Here is a 19,358-nt window from a genome sequence, read left to right as displayed (position 1 = left end):
TCTTTCCTCCTGCTCACGCCGCTCGTTACCACACGCGTGCACGCACGTGTGCTCCTCTGCACGCGCGCGGCCAGACAGACAGACAGACTGGCTCATGCACAGGTGGATAACAGTCCCCCCGCGTCCAGGGAGGAGGGTAATTAGTGTGATTAGCAACACGCAACGTCATGGTTAATTCCCTTTTCATTTGCATAGTGCTAATGATGCAAGGGGGAAGAGGGGAGGGGGGGTGGGGGGTTGAGTACCTGGTTGTCCTCCCTAATTGGCCTGTGGGAAGCCGTTTACCTGCAGGAGGGGGTGGGGGAGGGGGGGAATAGGTAACCTCCCTCATGCCAGGGGCCCAAGGTCGTCTGTCTTGATGCCAGGGGCCCAAGGTCGTCTGTCTTGATGCCAGGGGCCCAAGTTCGTCTGTCTTGATGCCAGGGGCCCAAGGTCGTCTGTCTTGATGCCTGGGGCCCAAGGTCGTCTGTCTTGATGCCAGGGGCCCAAGGTCGTCTGTCTTGATGCCAGGGGCCCAAGTTCGTCTGTCTTGATGCCAGGGGCCCAAGGTTGTCTGTCTTGATGGCAGGGGCCCAAGGTCGTCTGTCTTGATGCCAGGGGCCCAAGGTCGTCTGTCCTGATGCCAGGGGCCCAAGGGTCGTCTGTCTTGATGCCTGGGCCCAAGTCTTACATTTGCCATAATTTCTGGTGTTGTGCATCACATTAAAAGTTTTGTTTGTGTTTCATTGTATCTACTGAAGACTGAGTTTTAATTAGTGGATACATTGTTTTTTTTTCCTTGTGATTTGAGTAGATGCTGCATTTCCCTGGTGGACAGATAATCGTGTTGTGTGTGTGTGTGTGTGTGTGTATGAAAGAGAGAGAGAGAGAGAGAGAGAGAGAGAGAGAGAGAGAGAGAGAGAGAGAGAGAGACCAGGGTGTGACCCAGTTTGAATTAGTGGATAAATTATTTTTTTTTCCCTTGTGATTTGAGTGAACGCTGCATTTCCCTGGTGGGCAGATAACCATGTTTTGTGTGTGTGTGTGTGTGTGTGTGAGAGAGAGAGAGAGAGAGAGAGAGAGAGAGAGAGAGAGAGAGAGAGAGAGAGAGAGAGAGAGCACAGGGTGTGACCCACATTGCCATTGTCCCTCCCTCCCAGCAGCAGCAGCAGCACCACCTCCTCACCTCGTGAGGCGGGCGGGGTGACCAGCAGCACCGCCACCACCACACCTCAGCCACACCCGGGGTTATGAACGCTCCTCGTCCCATTGTCTTGGTCGTCCGCTGTGTGGCTCTCGCACGTAACTTCTCATTTTGGTTTCCTGAGCTCCCGCCCTCCCTCCCGCCCACCGTGGCTGCCGTCCCTCCCTCCCTCCCTCACTGCTCGCCTTCCTTGCCTTCCCTCCCTGCCCGCTCTCACTACTGTCCCTCCCTCCCTCTCTCCCTGCCCTCCCGCCCCTTTTCCTGCCGTCCCTCCCTTTCCGCCCTTCCTCCCTGCCCGCCCTCACCCTGCACTTATGCGAGAGTGATCGTCACCCTTTCATCCGCACACTTGCCACCGCGGCACGGCTGGTGTGTGTGTGTGTGTGTGTGTGTGTGTGTGTCGATTCGCTCCCCACCAGCAGCAGCGCCGGTGGTCCTGCATCATGGCAGAGGCACGTCGTAGTCTCAACTCTCTCTCTCTCTCTCTCTCTCTCTCTCTCTCTCTCTCTCTCTCTCTCTCTCTCTCTCTCTCTCTCTCTCTCTTTCTCTCTCTCTCTCTCTCCCACACACACACATACACAATCAATTCCTCTCCTCCCTCGCCCCCACCGTTGCCCGGGAGTCATTAGCGGCCGTGGGGTGACATCAACGGGAGCACAGCACATCATTCGCTGGCCTAAAAGCATCAGAAGGGGATGATTATGACAAACTGGCAACCTGGGATTTTCCCCTCCTTGGAAAATCCACCATCAAATTATGGTTCCGTGTGCAGGGGGTGTGGAGGAGGAGGGGCGGGAGAGAGAGAGGAGGAGGGAAGGTGTGAGGGGGGGAGGGGGAAAATATGCGACGGTGTGTAAGGAGGGAAGAAGAGGAGGAGTGAGTGAGGGAGGGAGGGAAGGGAGGGGAAAGTGTGAGGGAAGGACATACACCAGAAGACCTGATGGTCCATGACGAGATTATTACCTGCTGGAGGAGGGTAATGGGTCGTGTTCCTGTGATCCTGATCAGGTTAGAGATAGAGACAAGTTAGTGAAACATTGAAGGTTTCCCTCCCGACCTGCCACTCCTCTCTCTCTCTCTCTCTCTCTCTCTCTCTCTCTCTCTCTCTCTCTCCCCCCGGCACAACAGCTGGGAGCAGGACTGTAGCCGGGGAGGAAGGAACAGCAGCGTGTACCATGGTGAGGGTATACTGTCGTGGACATTCTGTAGGAAGCTATGACTGGAGACATTTCCTTATTCCAGTACTGCAGCTGCGTGCACCAGGGAAGGAGGCTGAGATATGAATAGAATAGGAGGGAATTTCGAGTTGATGATAAGTTAGACTATGTCTTTCCAATTCAACTAGGCTGATTTACTGATCATTGGTGTCATTGAAGTATTTGTTTAGCAGTGATTCAAAGTTATTGGTCGTCTTAACAACCTCCATTGGTAGTTTATTCCAATGTCGTAAAACTCTACAAGTGAGAGAACTTTTCGACACCTGAGTGTTACGTATCTTTAATTTCCTACCATCATATCTGGTCTTTGGTTCTCTGCTTGACGTGAAGAAACTGTTGTGTGTGATGCTGTCGAAATATATGCTGTTTTGGGAACTTCCTTTGGATAGCCTTGAGATTTTCTGTATTTTTCTCATAAGAGGAAAAGAATTCATAGATGTATCTCTCTACATAAAGCATATGTCTGTTGAAGTGAATTAATTATGTTGCTCTTCTCTGTATTCTTTCCAGTGAAATAATTTTGTTGCTCTTCTCTGTATTCTCTCTAGTGACTCAATTTTGTTGCTCTTCTCTGGATTCTTTCTAGATTTCCTTCGTCTTTAAGCAAATTTATTGACAGCAACTAAATAGCATAATCCAGATGAGGTTCTGACCAAGGTCCTTCTTAAAGAGTGTCGAATATTCCGTCGTATGGTGTGTATATCCAGCTATAAAACCTATCATTTTGAGCAACGTTTTCCATAGTTCAAGTCGTTGATGACTTCTCCTTCGTGTGGCATCTGCTTTACGAGCTTTTGAATATAGCTTGACCATCAGCATGGATCGACCCCTAGCGTGGACCCGACCCCCTCAGCATAGACCCGACCCTCAGTATAGACCCGACCCTCAACATAGACCCGACCCTCAGTATAGACCCGACCCTCAACATAGACCCGACCCTCAGTATAGACCCGACCCTCAGGATAGACCCGACCCCCAGTATAGACCCGACCCCCTCAGGATAGACCCGACCCTCAGTATAAACCCGACCCTCAGTATAGACCCGACCCTCAGTATAGACCCGACCCTCAGTATAGACCCGACCCTCAGTGTAGACCCGACCCTCAGCATAGACCCGACCCTCAGTATAAACCCGACCCTCAGTATAGACCCGACCCTCAGTATAGACCCGACCCTCAGTATAGACCCGACCCTCAGTGTAGACCCGACCCTCAGTATAGACCCGACCCTCAGTGTAGACCCGACCCTCAGTGTAGACCCGACCCGACCGCTACATATTACCGCAACAGTTGCGTACCTCGGGCCCTAACTCCTGACTGCCTGGTTGGTTATTAACTGAGTTTATGAGCAGTTCACTGCCAGGGGTTGTAGCTGTGGTTGTGGTGGTGGGAGGAGGGGGTTAGTTATAGTGCTGCTGCGCTTGTTATTGTGGTATAGCGCGGTTGTAAAGTATCTCTGGTGGTTATTGTTATTGTTATTATCCTTTATATATTGTGGTGGTGGGGACACTGGTGGCTAATGGTGTCTCCTGCTCTCATGGCGGGTCCCTTACACCACATGTACGTAATAATAATAATAATAATAATGATAATAATAATAGTAATAATGGTAATAATAATAATGATAATAATGATAGTAATAATGATAATAATAATAATAATAATAATAATAATAATAATAATAATAATAATAGTAATGATAATGATAATGATGATGATGATGATAATGATAATAATAGTAATAATAATGATAATAGTTTTAATAATAATGATAATCATACTGATAATAAAAATGATATTAATAATAAATAATGATAATAATAATAATAATAATAATAATAATAATGATAATAATAACAACAGCAATAATAATAATAGTAATAATAATAATAATAGTAATAATAATAATAATAATAATAATAATAATAATAATAATAATAATAATAATAATATCAACTGACTGTTATATATTTCTCTGTTATGTCTTCCCTGATGATGTGATTATTACACGAAAGTGCACTTGGGAACATCGTGTTTCATTTTCCCCGTGGACTCATAGGAATATGCCTGATGAGCTGATCACTGGTGCTCGCTGAGGTATAGGATCTGATCACTTGTCCCATGTGGCACATCTGATTCTTTGTCCCACCTTATAGAGGGTCTGATCCCTTTACCGTGCGTGATATAGGATTGGATCCTCTATTTTCGCCACGAGATACGTTCCTTTATCCCAAGTACACACAGGAGATCGTCTTTTATCTCTTGTGAAATAGGATGCGATCCTTCATCCCACGTAAAATAGGATCCAGTCCTTTATCCCGCTTGATCCTGTACAGTACTTAATTGTGAAGAAATGAGCTTTGGAGGAGGGGAGGGGTGACATGAAAGAAACGGATGGGGGTTGGGGGGGCGGTGTGGGGGTATGGTGGGGTTAAGGGAAAGGGAGTGGGAGGTTCAGGTTTGTGGGGGGTTGGGAATGAGGGGAGTGTCAGGGGTTGGGAATGAGGGGAGTGTCAGGGGTTGGAGGAGGGAGGGTGAGGGGAGGGACTGGGTTACGGGGTTTAGCGTTGTGTAGGGGTCGGGACTTGGAGGAGGGAGGAGGGAAGGGAAAATGGGGGAGAGGTCATACGGTTCACGGAGGGAGAGGCGGTGTGTACGAGAGAGAGAGAGAGAGAGACAGAGAGACAGACAGACAGACAGACAGAGAGACAGACAGAAGAGAGTGAGAAGAGGTAGAGATGAGGAGGAGTCGAACGGTAGAGAGAGAGAGAGAGAGAGAGAGAGAGAGAGAGAGAGACAGACAGACAGACAGAGACAGACAGACAGAGAGAGAGACAGACAGAGAGGGGGGGGAGTCGAACGGTGGAGAGAGGAGAGAGAGAGAGAGAGAGAGAGAGAGAGAGAGAGAGAGAGAGAGAGAGAGAGAGAATGCCGGAGGGTAAGAGCAGCGCCACGGTAGTGGCCTAGTCGACAGTTGCAAGTGCGAGTGAGGGTACGACCCCCCCCCCCCCCCGCCAGCAGATCCAGTGTTGCCAACTCCCTCACCTTCGAAAGAACCACAACCCCCTCCTCCATCGTTGCCAGTTAACGTGGACTTGGTGTCACTGGCGCCTAACGGACCGCGACTTTACCTAGGAACGAACAACAAATTAATTTTTTTTTGACCGGACAAGGTTATTATGGCCGCCGTTGGCCGCTTTGTGACCGATTTTAATTTTGGTTTTTGTTTTAGCAGAGGAAAGAGGATTTTGGCCTCATATTTCTCCCGCCATTGACGTGCAACGCTGCACAACACGGGGTTGGGGGGTTAGAGAGTGTTCTTGTATGACTGAGGGGAAGGGGGAAACAGTCACCACCCCTCTGACGCCGCTGTATAACACTGGAGGAACTGATAACATCCGCTGGGTGTTCTCCAGAACCCTACGACCTGCCCCACAGCTGAAGATGAACAATAACAACAACCTCCTGTTCATGCAGGTGTTCTGTTGGCTTCACACACACCACCCGCCCCTCACACGACGAAGAACAGAATGATCTCGAAGAACACGTGGATTGTATATATTACTGCTTCAGGCATCTAGCCCTTGAACAGAATGGTACGTCCCTTGAAATGGACGCTACGACCCTTGAACAGAACGGTACGACCCTTGAACAGAACGGTACGACCCTTGAATAGGACGGTACGACCCTTGAACTCCATGACACAACTCTGGTATTACGGTTTGCCCTTCATAACCCAAGGGTCGCACCGTCGTGCTCGAGTCGTACCATCCTGCTCAAGGATCTTACCGTCCTGCTCAAGGATCGTACCGTCCTGCTCAAGGGTCGTACCGTCTTGCTCAAGGGTCGTACCGTCTTGCTCAAGGATCGTACCATCCTGCTCAAGGGTCGCTACGTTAGAGCAGGTCATAGTTATAGTCTTGGGTCCAGGTAAGTCCACTCCCACCACTTCCTGGCACTGCTAAACCCAGGTTGTCTGTCTGTCCTCACCACCGCGTCCTCTCCAGGTCTTACCCTGGCCCCACATTCTGCCCCGCGCCTCTCCTCCCCTCTCCTCGATCATGGTCATTGTACCTCCCCTGTCTCCATTTTCTGTTGTTGAATTACTTTTTTATTTTCTTTATCTTCACCTCTTCTTCCTCTCGGTGTTCTGTGCCTCGCTATGGATATCTTCCGTTGTTCACTACCTCCTCCCTCTCTCTCTCTCTCTCTCTCTCTCTCTCTCTCTCTCTCTCTCTCTCTCTCTCTCGATGTTGGCGCCCCTCTCTCCCTCATGATTGCCCCCTGCACCACTCTCCTAGGGCAGACGCTCTCACAACCACCGGGTACGTAGGCCAGGGAGAGTTGCTGGGAGATGGATGGCGATACAAGGGAACTGTACGAGGGGGAAAAACTGATGGGAGAGGATATAGTATTTCACGTTACGAAGGGAGGGGAGAAAAAAAAAAGACCCCCAGACGGTGTGTAATTTTCTCTTTTTCCCGCGCCACCCAGGACCCTGGTGGCTGTGAACACACACACACACCCCCACCCGCCGCTGGGGTAGGCAGGATCCTCAGCGGTGAAGTTGTTATGACCCAACATCTCTGCTGCTCTGACACTCCCCCAACACGAACAGACTGGATCCTGGTCAGTGTGGAAACCTTTTTACCTGTGCTTCGTCCCCCCACACACACAGGATCTAAGTTCATGTGAGAGATTCCTAACCTCCATCGTGTGGCAGGATCTCGGACGGTGTGAAGATTCATCCTCCCTCCCCGCATGTAAACACGGTCTGGGTCGGACTGAACACAGCTCCTCTGCCCCACCCACTACCAAGACCGGATCCCAGTCGACTTGGAAACCAATTACGCGAATCTTGAAAATTGCGTCGCTTGGCCCTGGTCGCCGCCCTCCTCCTCCTCCTCCCTTCTACCGTCACTTGCCTTAATTGAAGAATAAATTGTGAGTCGGCTGAGGGACGGCCGGGGTGAGAGAGAGAGAGAGAGAGAGAGAGAGAGAGAGAGAGAGAGAGAGAGAGAGAGAGAGAGAGAGATTAAAAGAGGGTTGAAATCGTCCATGGAACAGTACGATACTCACTGCCATAAGCCACACTCCACCAGCTTCGCTGTAGAGAGAGAGTGAATCAGGAACCCACCCACCCAGCGTGTGTCCGGCCATATCCACCTCAGCGGAGGCGAGAGCCAAGATATCATAGCCTGGTGTTGGAGGGGATTACATTACCGCCCATGTGTATGTACACAGCCGGGGTAATGGCCCTCTTGTTTACTTTACAGATTACATTATTAAACTGTGAGAGAATTTGTTTGTAAGGTTGGGCGGACGGTGTGTGTGTGTGTGTGTGTGTGTGTTCTTCATGTATGTATATTTGCGTGTGAGTACGTACAGGGACAGAGTACTGAGATGCACATGACAGTAGGGTATCTGAGGTGTACATGACAGTAGGGTATCTGAGGTGTACATGACAGTAGGGTATCTGAGGTGTACATGACAGTAGGATGTCTAAGGTGTACATGACAGTAGGCTATCTGAGGTGTACATGACAGTAGGGTGTCTAAGGTGTACATGACAGTAGGGTGTCTAAGGTGTACATGACAATAGGTTGTACATGACAGAAGGGTGTCTGAGGTGTGCATGACAGTAGGGCATCTGAGGTGTACATGACAGTAGGGTGTACATGACAGTAGAGTGTACATGACAGTAGGGTATCTGAGGTGCACATGACAGTAGGGTGTACATGACAGTAGGGCATCTGAGGTGTACATGACTAGAGTGTACATGACAGTAGGGTGTACATGACAGTAGGGTATGTGAGGTTAGAACAGCTGGGTCAATTGGTGGATGGGGCCGCCCGCCCGGCAGTGTGTCCCATCACCTTAATGAGGAATAATTGAGAGCTGTGTGTGTGTGGTGTGGGGCCGTCCACCAGCTGTTGCTGGGGTGTCACCTGTGTTGCTCTAGGGAGGGGAATCCCGCCGGGGGTGGGGAAGAGAATGTTGGGGCGGAGGGAGGGAGAATTCCTCTGGGGGAATGTTGTGGGGGGAGGGCGAGAGGGAAAAGGGAATTACCAACCTGGGGGACCTATTATTCAGTAAGCTTTCGCGGGTACTTGTGCATGCAGACCTTTTCATTATAAGAATATAAAGAGGGAAATTTGGAAATGAATTGTGCCTGTCCATGATGGCTTCAAACGAGCGTTGAGTGATTAGATTGCTACATGCATACATGCATGCGTCTTTGTGCTGTATCAACACTTAACACGTCAAGGCGAGGCCAGCTGTGTGTAGTTAGCGCCCTAAGCCTGGCAACAGCGAGTGTGATTTAGACTCGGGCGACGGGATTCCCTCCCTCCCTCAGATAGGTACTTCATGCTACTGCCTTTCTCCTGGACGCCATTTTGACACTGGGCTTCGAGAGTTGCCAGAAAGTATTTCATAGGTTGGTATATTCCTTCCCTCACAGCCATCTGTTGGCTGATGGTCTAAGCTATAGATACATTGACTTGAATTGTATAAAAAGTATTCTCTTTGGGAAGCACATGTCGATGCGAAGGTGTCAAAGGAAAATAAATGTGAGGAGGAGGAGGAGGAGGAGGTGGTGGCAGCGGAGGTCGGCTGTGGGTGGGCCGTCTTAAGACCTAGGCGGGAAGACGGTACACCCCTCCACACCCTCCTCCCTCCGCCCTCCCGCTCGTCCTCCCGCCAGACGACGCGTCCACGCCTCGACCGGTCGCTGCCAGGCTCGACCCGCAAACCTGGACGATGTTGAGGGATCACGGCTGCTTTGTGCTGCGGGGGAACACTTTTCTTCATAAAAAAGAATTGTTCTCTGATGTTCTTCGTCTTTTTGGAAACCCAACTCAGCCACCCCTCCCACCACCAAATATATTCAAATATCTGTCTATAGAAGTTCACTTATTTATTTCAGATTCACTAAATCGTTATAGCGGTGTTTACAAAATTTTCTAGGACATGCGTTGCTGGTCAAGACAACCCTTGAGGTTGATGTAAGGTTCTTAATGAGGTGTACAGTGTCTCATCGCCTCACCTCTGGGCAGGGAAGGGGTCGACCAACGTTAATGGCCTGGGGGGAGGGAAGCAACCTACCTACACATGAGGGGCCACCCCAACACCCCCTGCAGCCACACCCTGTATTACAGCTTCCGAGGGCACGGCAGTAACGCCACCTGCTGGACGTCCCCCATCGTCGCCTTGATGGCCACACGGGGGTACTAAGGAAGAGGGTACTGAGGGTGTGTGTGTGTGTGTGTGTGTGTGTAAGACGTGGAGGGAGGAAGCTATGGTACTGTGGAGGGAGATGATATGGCGCTTACAAGGGAGGGGAAAGAAGGAGTCGAATGAAAGAGTGTGGTACAGTAAAAGAGTTTTTGCTGCTGTGGAGGGAATAGGTTGTGATACTGTTGAGTTTTAGATGTGATACTGTAGGTGGGGATTAGGGCGTTGTTGTACTGTGGGATGAAGGGGAGGAGTCGTAGCAGTCTTGGGTGAGGAGGATGTTCAATTAACATCTATAGCCGGGCTGTACGACCCTTGGGTATAATAGCCTGGTCGTTGACCTGACCTCTGTGGCCGGTCAAAGCAGACTCGCCCATAGGGTTTACCGTGTTGAAGAGAATAAGTACCAAGGACAAGAGCATGTTTACCGTTCAGCTTCTTATTTCATAAGTGAAGTTCCAGTCTTGGTGGTGAGGTGATGATGATGCATGTGCAAGCTGTGATCACAACCCAGTTACAGCCTCAGAGAGGAGGAGGAAGGAGGAGGCATCCATCCCCCTGCCAGCAAGCTGGGTTAGGTGGAACGCGTCACCTACCAGACTCCCGCCGAATCTACCGCATCTTATATGGCGCGGTTTTATAGCTTCCTCTCCCTTTTTTATATGAGCCTAAGAGGGTCATGCCCGTAGCTCGAGGTGCGAGAGTAAGGGAGAGGGACAGCGTTGGGAATTCCTGCTATAATTCACGTGGTTTGGACCAAGTATTGATCAGTGTGTGTGTCTGTCTGTCTGTTCCTGTGCGAGTGGTAGTGGGTTGTGCTAGGCTGCGTGCAGTGGCCTAACATTACATTGATTGGCCTGCATAAAATATGATCGTTTGTGGATTATGTATCGGACCGTTATCGGAATTTAATAGATCAGCTCATGATGCGTGTGTGACAGCTGCGCAGAAGAACTGAATGTGTGTTTGTGAAGTCGTAAATGTGTACGTGGCTTGCGTCACATCGGTAAATTTTAGATGGTGGGTGGGTGTGGGGGGCCATACACCATATTATATAACCCACATTCACCCCCTTCCCTCCTCCTCCTCCTCCTCCACTTCGAGCGAGGGGATCGGGGATTAAGAGAGTTTGACACGAGTGAGTCATCTCAAATTGATCAGCACCAGGGATAACACACTGCTCAATACTTTGTTTAATTCTTCATCTAGCAGGACCTGCTACTACTTTACTACTACTACTACTACTACTGCCACTGTCGCCACAGGTTCCGGGAAACGGGGAGGTAATGTTTACCTTGTCCGAGGCAAGCTTGCCTTCCGAGTCTTCGTGAGCCGTTGCGCACTTTAGCCTTCGCCTAGCAACAGGGGCACTTGTCTTTTGTCTGACCATGTGGCAGTTTGTATGATTGATTGGGGAATTGACGATGCATGAGGAGAGAGAGAGAGAGAGAGAGAGAGAGAGAGAGAGAGAGAGAGAGAGAGAGAGAGAGAGAGAGAGAGAGAGAGGACAGTCAAAGCAGGTTGTATGTCTTCAGCTTGAGGTACGACATGTAGGATAGACACCCCCCCTAACCTAGTGTGCAGTTGTGTGGTGTTCTGTTGATGGTTGTGGGATGGTAGTTTGCTCGTGTTGTGTATTCAGCGTCACACAGAAATGCCCTTTGTTCTCCCGCCTCTCTCTCTCTCTCTCTCTCTCTCTCTCTCTCTCTCTCTCTCTCTCTCTCTCTCTCTCTCTCTCTCTCTCTCTCTCTCCCAACGGTCAGACTTTGTCTCGCCAACATCAGAGGCAAGACATACGCTCAGTACGGGTATGTCAGGCTAAATCTGGTTTACGTAATTTCGTTATAGGGAAGAGTCGATTGGAGACTTCTACGCTCAGGATTTGTTTCCGTATGTAACGCGATAAGTTCCCAAGTGCACTTTCGTGTAATAATCACATCATCAGGGGAGACACAAGAAAGAAGTACAACAGTCAGTAGATATACTACGAGGAGACGTAGCTAGGACGCCATTTGGTAAACAAGTGACTGTCTTGCAGTAAGTCACAGTGACGTGCGTGATCTAGTATTTGCTGATAAACACGAGGAAAAATGAAACACGATAAGCTGAGTGCAGTTTCGTGTATGATCACATCGTCAGGGGAGATACAAGAATGAGATCTCATTCTTGTATCTCCCCTGACGATGTATTAAACACGAAAGTGCACTCGGCTTATCGTTTTTAATTTTTGCTCAGCCCCTGGTTATCAATATATATATATATATATATATATATATATATATATATATATATATATATTTTTTTTTTTTTTTTTCTTTCAAACTATTCGCCACTTCCCACGTTAGCAAGGTAGCGTTAAGAACAGAGGACTGGGCCTCTGATGGAAATGCGAGGCGTGGACTATGGATAGAGTTGTGCGCAGGAGGATGGATGTGCTGGAAATGAGATGTTTGAGGACAATGTGTAGTGTGAGGTGGTTTGATCGAGTAAGTAACGTAAGGGTAAGAGAGATGTGTGGAAATAAAAAGAGCGTGGTTGAGAGAGCAGAAGAGGGTGTTTGAAATGGTTTGGTCACATGGAGAGAATGAGTGAGGAAAGATTGACCAAGAGGATATATGTGTCGGAGGTGGAGGGAACGAGGAGAAGAGGGAGACCAAATTGGAGGTGGAAAGATGGAGTGAAAAAGATTTTGTGTGATCGGGGCCTGAACATGCAGAAGGGTGAAAGGAGGGCAAAGAATAGAGTGAATTGGAGCGATGTGGTATACCGGGGTTGACGTGCTGTCAGTGGATTGAATCAAGGCATGTGTATGGGGGTGGGTTGGGCCATTTCTTTCGTCTGTTTCCTTGCGCTACCTCGCAAACGCGGGAGACAGCGGCAAAAAAAAAAAAAAAAAAAAAAAAAATATATATATATATATATATATATATATATATATATATATATATATATATATATATATATATATATATAATGAACATGGAATTACGTTTTTAAAGGTCTTGTGGCTCAGATAAATGTGGAAGCAGGTGCATGTGTCCAGTTTGCCTGTCCTGTTTCTACCACTGTGGAAAGCCTATAGTGTATATCAGATAACCTCGTCATGTACCACCAGGTCTCGTGTTATCAGCGCTTCCTATTGTGTACCATCATCTGAGATGAAGTCAAGGGTTGGACACATTAGTGCGTACGGGTTCAGTAAAGGGGTCGTGTTGGGTCATACCCTTTCCCTTCAAGGGTCAGGACCAACACGCTGATGTTAGAGAGACAAACAACTTTAGCCACAACAGAATGAATAAGTTACGTTGTGTCAACAACAACAACAACAACAAGAAAAATGGATTGTGATTTAAAAAAAAAAATACAAAATTACAATATTCTATGCAAATGCTGTACTTAATAAGCCCGAACGCTGATGAGGTGATTATGTATATGCTAGTGAGGAAGAAAAAAAAAAAGCACTTTAGCCATTTTTACTTTTATTACAGATTTGGTTGATATATTGGACGCTAAAGTTGGGAATGGTGATGACAATGATGGTATGGAAATGGCGCCGGGGTAATGTTAATGGACCATCCGCTAATAATTGATGTATATGGAACACAGGTGTTTATCGACGATAAAGAATTGAATACGCTTTATAGCTATCTGTGTTACCCTTGTGTTATCTCTCTGTTATCTCCTCAATCCCCCCCTTCTCTATCTCTCGTACTGTCTGATATCTCCTAGAAATGTCTCCCTTCTGATATCCACCTCTCCCCATTTATTACCTCCTCCCCCATCTTCCTTAACCGACTCTCTCTCTCTTTATATCTCCCCTCTACCCACATTTTTCTCTCCCCACTCCCTCGTCGTCCTCTCCTGCAGGGGTGGCGTTGGGAGGCGTGAGGATCGGCCAGCGCGCCGGATCAGACACCTTCCTCGCCCACTTCTCCTGATCATTTAAACACCAGGTCGGTCACACGGCCCCGCGCGCGCGCCCCCTCCCTGCCCGGGCGACAGCAGCCCGATGCTATGTTGTCGTGCGTCGAGTGTTGACTGAGTCGCCTCCGATCCCTCGTGAGTGTTGGGAAATGGGGGATGGACTACCCCAGACGTCCATTAAATGGAATTGCCGATGCTCACTTGTTTCACCTTTGTTTTATAGCGCAGACGCGGTACTTCTCGCTTATAATAATAGTACGCGCCACGCTTATGTTCTCTTATGAACTCCTTGAGCACAACGGATCGACCCTAAGGTAAGTTATGGTCTGGCTTCTGACTTAGAACCTAAGGATCAAGTCGTGCTCAAGGGTCGTACCGTCATTCTTGTTTACTGGCCCTACTGATATTGCAAACAAGACATTTGCACTCTGGTTATTATATATCGATACGTCCGCTTTGTTTACGTTCCTGTTTTCTATACGGTCCATAAAATAACGCTTGATTTCACGGGTTTATATATATTTATTTATTATACTTTGTCGCTGTCTCCCGCGTTAGCGAGGTGGCGCAAGGAAACAGACGAAAGAATGGCCCAACCCACCCACATACACATGCATATACATATACGCCCAAACGCGCACATATGCGTACATATACATTTCAACCTATATATATATATATATATATATATATATATATATATATATATATATATATATACATACACAGACATATACATATATACACGTTTACACATCCACACTTGCTGCCTTCATCCATTCTCGTCGCCACCCCGCCACACATGAAATGACACCCCCCTTCCCTCGCGTGCGCGCGATGTAGCGCTAGGAAAGACAACAAAGGCCACATTCGTTCACACTCAGTCTCTAGCTGTCATGTGTAACGCACCGAAACCACAGCTCCCTTTCCACATCCAGGCCCCACAGAACTTTCCATGGTTTATGCCAGACGCTTCACATGCCCTGGTTTAATCCACTGACAGCACGTCGACCCCGGTATACCACATCGTTCCAATTCACTCTATCCCTTGCACGCCTTTCACCCTCCTGTATGTTCAGGCCCCGATTTCTCAAAATCGTTTTCACTCCATCCTTCCTCCTCCAATATATATATATATATATATATATATATATATATATATATATATATATATATATATATATATATCCAGTTGCCAAGGGTCTTTTATATTTTTCCAGTGGGTAGTTGGAAGCTGGGTCGAACCCAGGTCCTCCCCACAGCAGGATTTACCTAACGCCTACAATTATAACAGGATTGCCAGCTGTACCAGTGCCCGGCCGCTCTCTGTTTAAATGATCGGAATTTCTATTCAAATTTTTGAAAGTGTTTCGCAGAATGTTCGGTGTGTTCTGTTGTGTTCCTGTATATGTATCTGTTTTGTTCCTGTATATGTATTTGTTTTGTTCCTGTATATATATTTGTTTTGTTCCTGTATATGTATTTGTTTTGTTCCTGTATATGTATTTGTTTTGTTCCTGTATATATATTTGTTTTGTTCCTGTATATGTATCTGTTTTGTTCCTGTATATGTATCTGTTTTGTTCCTGTATATGTATTTGTTTTGTTCCTGTATATGTATTTGTTTTGTTCCTGTATATATATTTGTTTTGTTCCTGTATATGTATTTGTTTTGTTCCTGTATATGTATTTGTTTTGTTCCTGTATATATATTTGTTTTGTTCCTGTATATGTATTTGTTTTCTTCCCATTTATGTATTTGCTTTGTTCCCGTATATGTATTTGTTTTTGTTACGGTGTGTGATGACAGGGACAAATACTTCCTTGTTGTTGATGTGGTGATTATTTTGTGACTGTATTTGCATGTGTCGGGATGGACCCAATAACTGCTCGACGTTATCTGAACGTAATTCACTGGGAATATTGCCATCCAGATGTTCATGTGTTTCTGGGACTCGTCGTAATTTCTAGTTTACTCTGAGAACCGTTGTGATGCTTTATGTAAACCTTTTGCTTATATATATATATATATATATATATATATATATATATATATATATATATATATATATATATATATGATATATTCATTTATTTCTTATACTTTGTCGCTCTCTCCCGCGCCAGCGAGGTAGCGCAAGGAAACAGACGAAAGAATTGCCCAACCCACCCACATACGTATGCATATACATAAACGCCCACGCACGCACATATACATACCTATACATCTCAGTATATGCATACATACACAGACATATACATATATACACATGTACATATTCATACTTGCTGCCATCATCCATTCTCATCGCCACCCCGCCACACATGAAACACAAAGGCCACATTCGTTCACACTCAGTCTCTAGGTGTCATATGGAATGCACCGAAACCACAGCTCCCTTTCCACATCCAGGCCCCACAATACTTTCCATGGTGTACCCCAGACGCTTCACATGCCCTGGTTCAATCCACTGAAAGCACGTCGACCCCGGTATACCACATTGTGTGTGTGTGTGTGTGTGTGTGTGTGTATCAGCAGTAGAATGAGTTGGTAAAATGGTTTTCGTTCAGGCTATTTTACCCTGACCTCCCAACAGCTTACATACTCCCTTGCCCCCTCACCCCTCTCTCTCCCCCACACACACCGAAGCCATAACTTGTATCTACTGTGTCTGGCCAGTGAATTCATACCCTGCCATGTTGCCGTACCCAACGCAATCATGCACGTGGAAATCCCACCCTTATATCTTTAGTGTATAAGGTCTAACATTGTTTGTGTACGTCGTGTAGTATGCGGTTGGTGTTGGAGTTCTCATACGTTAGTCTCGGAGGTGTAGGATTAATCTTTAAATGTAGACATCATTTTCCCGGTCTTTTTTAATTAGATTCCAAAACGATGGCGGAAGATTAGTCGACTCACGGATAATCTACGTAATAAAGTTACCAGCGCCATATTTTCCTCCGGCTTAAGTAAGGCTTTCATTATGGAAGTTTGTGGCAAGTAATGGCGAAACATTAAGACACGCTGGGGAAATTTAGGGTGAATTTTTATGATTGCTTACCCGTCGCTCTGCACGGGAGTGGGTGATACTGCCGGCCAGCCAGGGAGGCGGAGGTGGTATATGTATAGCTCCGCCACCAGTGTTTACGCTGTTCACGTTCTTCATAAGATGCTAATGTAATGTCATTCATGATTTAACCCCCCCTTCCAGTATTTCATTCTATATTTTTTCGGTGCAGTGATGGCTCGTTGTTTCGCGTTTAGATCATTGTGATTTAGAATATTTCAAAAGATGAGCTGGATATAGTAATATTATGTTTGGTTTGGTTCGTCGCGTACGATCGTACGTACCTGGCATTAGAAGTTTGTGTGGCCTTAAGAAAGCCATGATATAAAAGAGCAGAAGCTCTTTTTTTGATATTCTGTAACCTACGTATACGGTCACACGTCCTCACAGCCTCCTACCAACACTTCCACGTATTCCCTCACCTCCTGCTGACACTGCTACACGTCCTGCCACCCTCACTGCCAACACTACCACAGGTCCTCACAGCCTCCTACCAACACTTCCACGTATTCCCACACCTCCTGCTGACACTGCTACACGTCCTGCCACCTCACTACCAACATTCCAACACTTCCGCGTATTGCCACACCTCCTGCTGACACTGCTACACGCCCTCCCACCTCACTGCCAACACTACCACACGTCCTCACAGCTGCCTGTCAACTCTTTCACGTTATTCCACCATCTTTGCTTACACTGCTACACGTCCTGCCACCTCTCCGCCAACACACCAGCACATCCTCGTACCACCTGTCAACACTGCTACACGTCCTGCCACCTCTCCGCCGGCACACCAGCACGTCCTCATACCGCCTGTCAACACTGCTACACGTCCTGCCACCTCTCCGCCAACACACCAGCACGTCCTCATACCGCCTGTCAACACTGCTACACGTCCTCCCACCTCACTGCCAGCACACCAGCACGTCCTCATACCACCTGTCAACACTGCTACTACACGTCCTGCCACCTCTCTGCCAGCACACCAGCACGTCCTCATACCGTCTGTCAACACTCTTACACACCCTCAGTGTTGGCATTCCCAGCCCCCTGGCAGACCAGACGAGCAACACCATACATCATCACTCACTCGTCTGTCCACACCTGCTGGCTGTTGCTCAGGGAGACCACACCACATCCTGTATCTGCGACTCAGTGACCAGTAATTAGACGAATCACATGTGTGTTCCTCTCTCCCGCCACACTCGACACCAATTTAAAACAGTGAAGTTTGTAGCAGTGTATCATTCAAGTGTTCCACGTGCGTCTGTATGGTCAAGAGAATACATAAGCTTCCTATACACTACCTAATTAACCCGAGGATGGGCACTGGAAGCTCACGCCTCCGTCTCCGATGCCTCAGGAACGCTCACTCGTACGAGAAGTGTGTAAAAAACCTCCTTCCTCTCAGTCAGTCAAGTCACATAGATCCAGCACAGTTCCAGAGTTCACCGGCCATCAAGTCTTACAGATCCAGCACAGTTCCAGAGTTCACCGGCCATCAAGTCTTACAGATCCAGCACAGTTCCAGAGTTCACCGGCCATCAAGTCTTACAGATCCAGCACAGTTCCAGAGTTCACTGGTCATCAAGTCACACAGATCCAACACAGTTCCAGAGTTCACCGGCCATCAAGTCTTACAGATCCAGCACAGTTCCAGAGTTCACTGGTCATCAAGTCACACAGATCCAACACAGTTCCAGAGTTCACCGGCCATCAAGTCACACAGATCCAGCACAGTTCCAGAGTTCACTGGCCATCAAGTCTTACAGATCCAGCACAGTTCCAGAGTTCATTGGCCATCAAGTCACACAGATCCAGCACAGTTCCAGAGTTCACCGGCCATCCACATCTGTGGAACGTTCTACACACAAGCTGGAGCTCAGGGTTTACCAAATCGATGTTTGGATATCAGACTTGGCTTGTAATAAGTGTCATAACTCACTTGTATCAGGAAGGACACACACACCTGTGTTCCTCTGATCATGTGTGTGTACGACACGTCCTCAACACTACGTGTTGTCTAAACTTCTCTTTTTCCAGTTAACGTCGTGAAAATTATACGATGTTTCACATTATGTATAATTACGTGTAGCATAATTTTTGCATCAGGATAGTAGTGTAGTTTTTGTATTATTTTTTAAATTATATGATTATTTGAAAGTATGATGACGGTAAATTGTCTTGCGCAGAGCGAACGTGTACATTATTATTATTATTATTATTATTATTATCATTATTATTATTATTATTATTATCCGCCGTTATCATTTTACTGATCACCGCAGCTTCCAGTACTGACCACCATCACCACCACTACCCATGACCACCTCCATTGCCATTAACCACCACCACTACCACTACCACTCATCACCACCACTAACCACCACCACTACCACTACCACTAACCACCACCACTACCACTAACCACCACCACTACCACTAACCGCCACCACTACCACTAACCGCCACCACTACCACTACCACTAACCACCACCATCACTAACCACCACCACTACCACTACCACTAACCACCACCACTACCACTAACCACCACCACTACCACTAACCGCCACCACTACCACTAACCACCACCACTACCACTACCACTCATCACCACCACTAACCACCACCACTACCACTACCACTAACCACCACCACTACCACTAACCACCACCACTACCACTAACCACCACCACTACCACTAACCACCACCACTACCACTAACCGCC

General features: G+C 47.4%; 1 protein-coding gene across 1 annotated transcript in view; it reads left to right on the top strand.

Annotated features, from left to right (window-relative positions):
• gogo (golden goal) overlaps positions 1-19,358 on the top strand; it is a 211,730-nt gene that overhangs the window by 104,912 nt on the left and 87,460 nt on the right.

Source organism: Panulirus ornatus, chromosome 10 (assembly GCF_036320965.1).
Source record: "Panulirus ornatus isolate Po-2019 chromosome 10, ASM3632096v1, whole genome shotgun sequence".
Taxonomy (NCBI): Eukaryota; Metazoa; Arthropoda; class Malacostraca; order Decapoda; family Palinuridae; genus Panulirus; species Panulirus ornatus.
The sequence above is the reverse complement of the archived record's forward strand: the minus strand, read 5'-3'. Positions and strand labels throughout refer to the sequence as shown.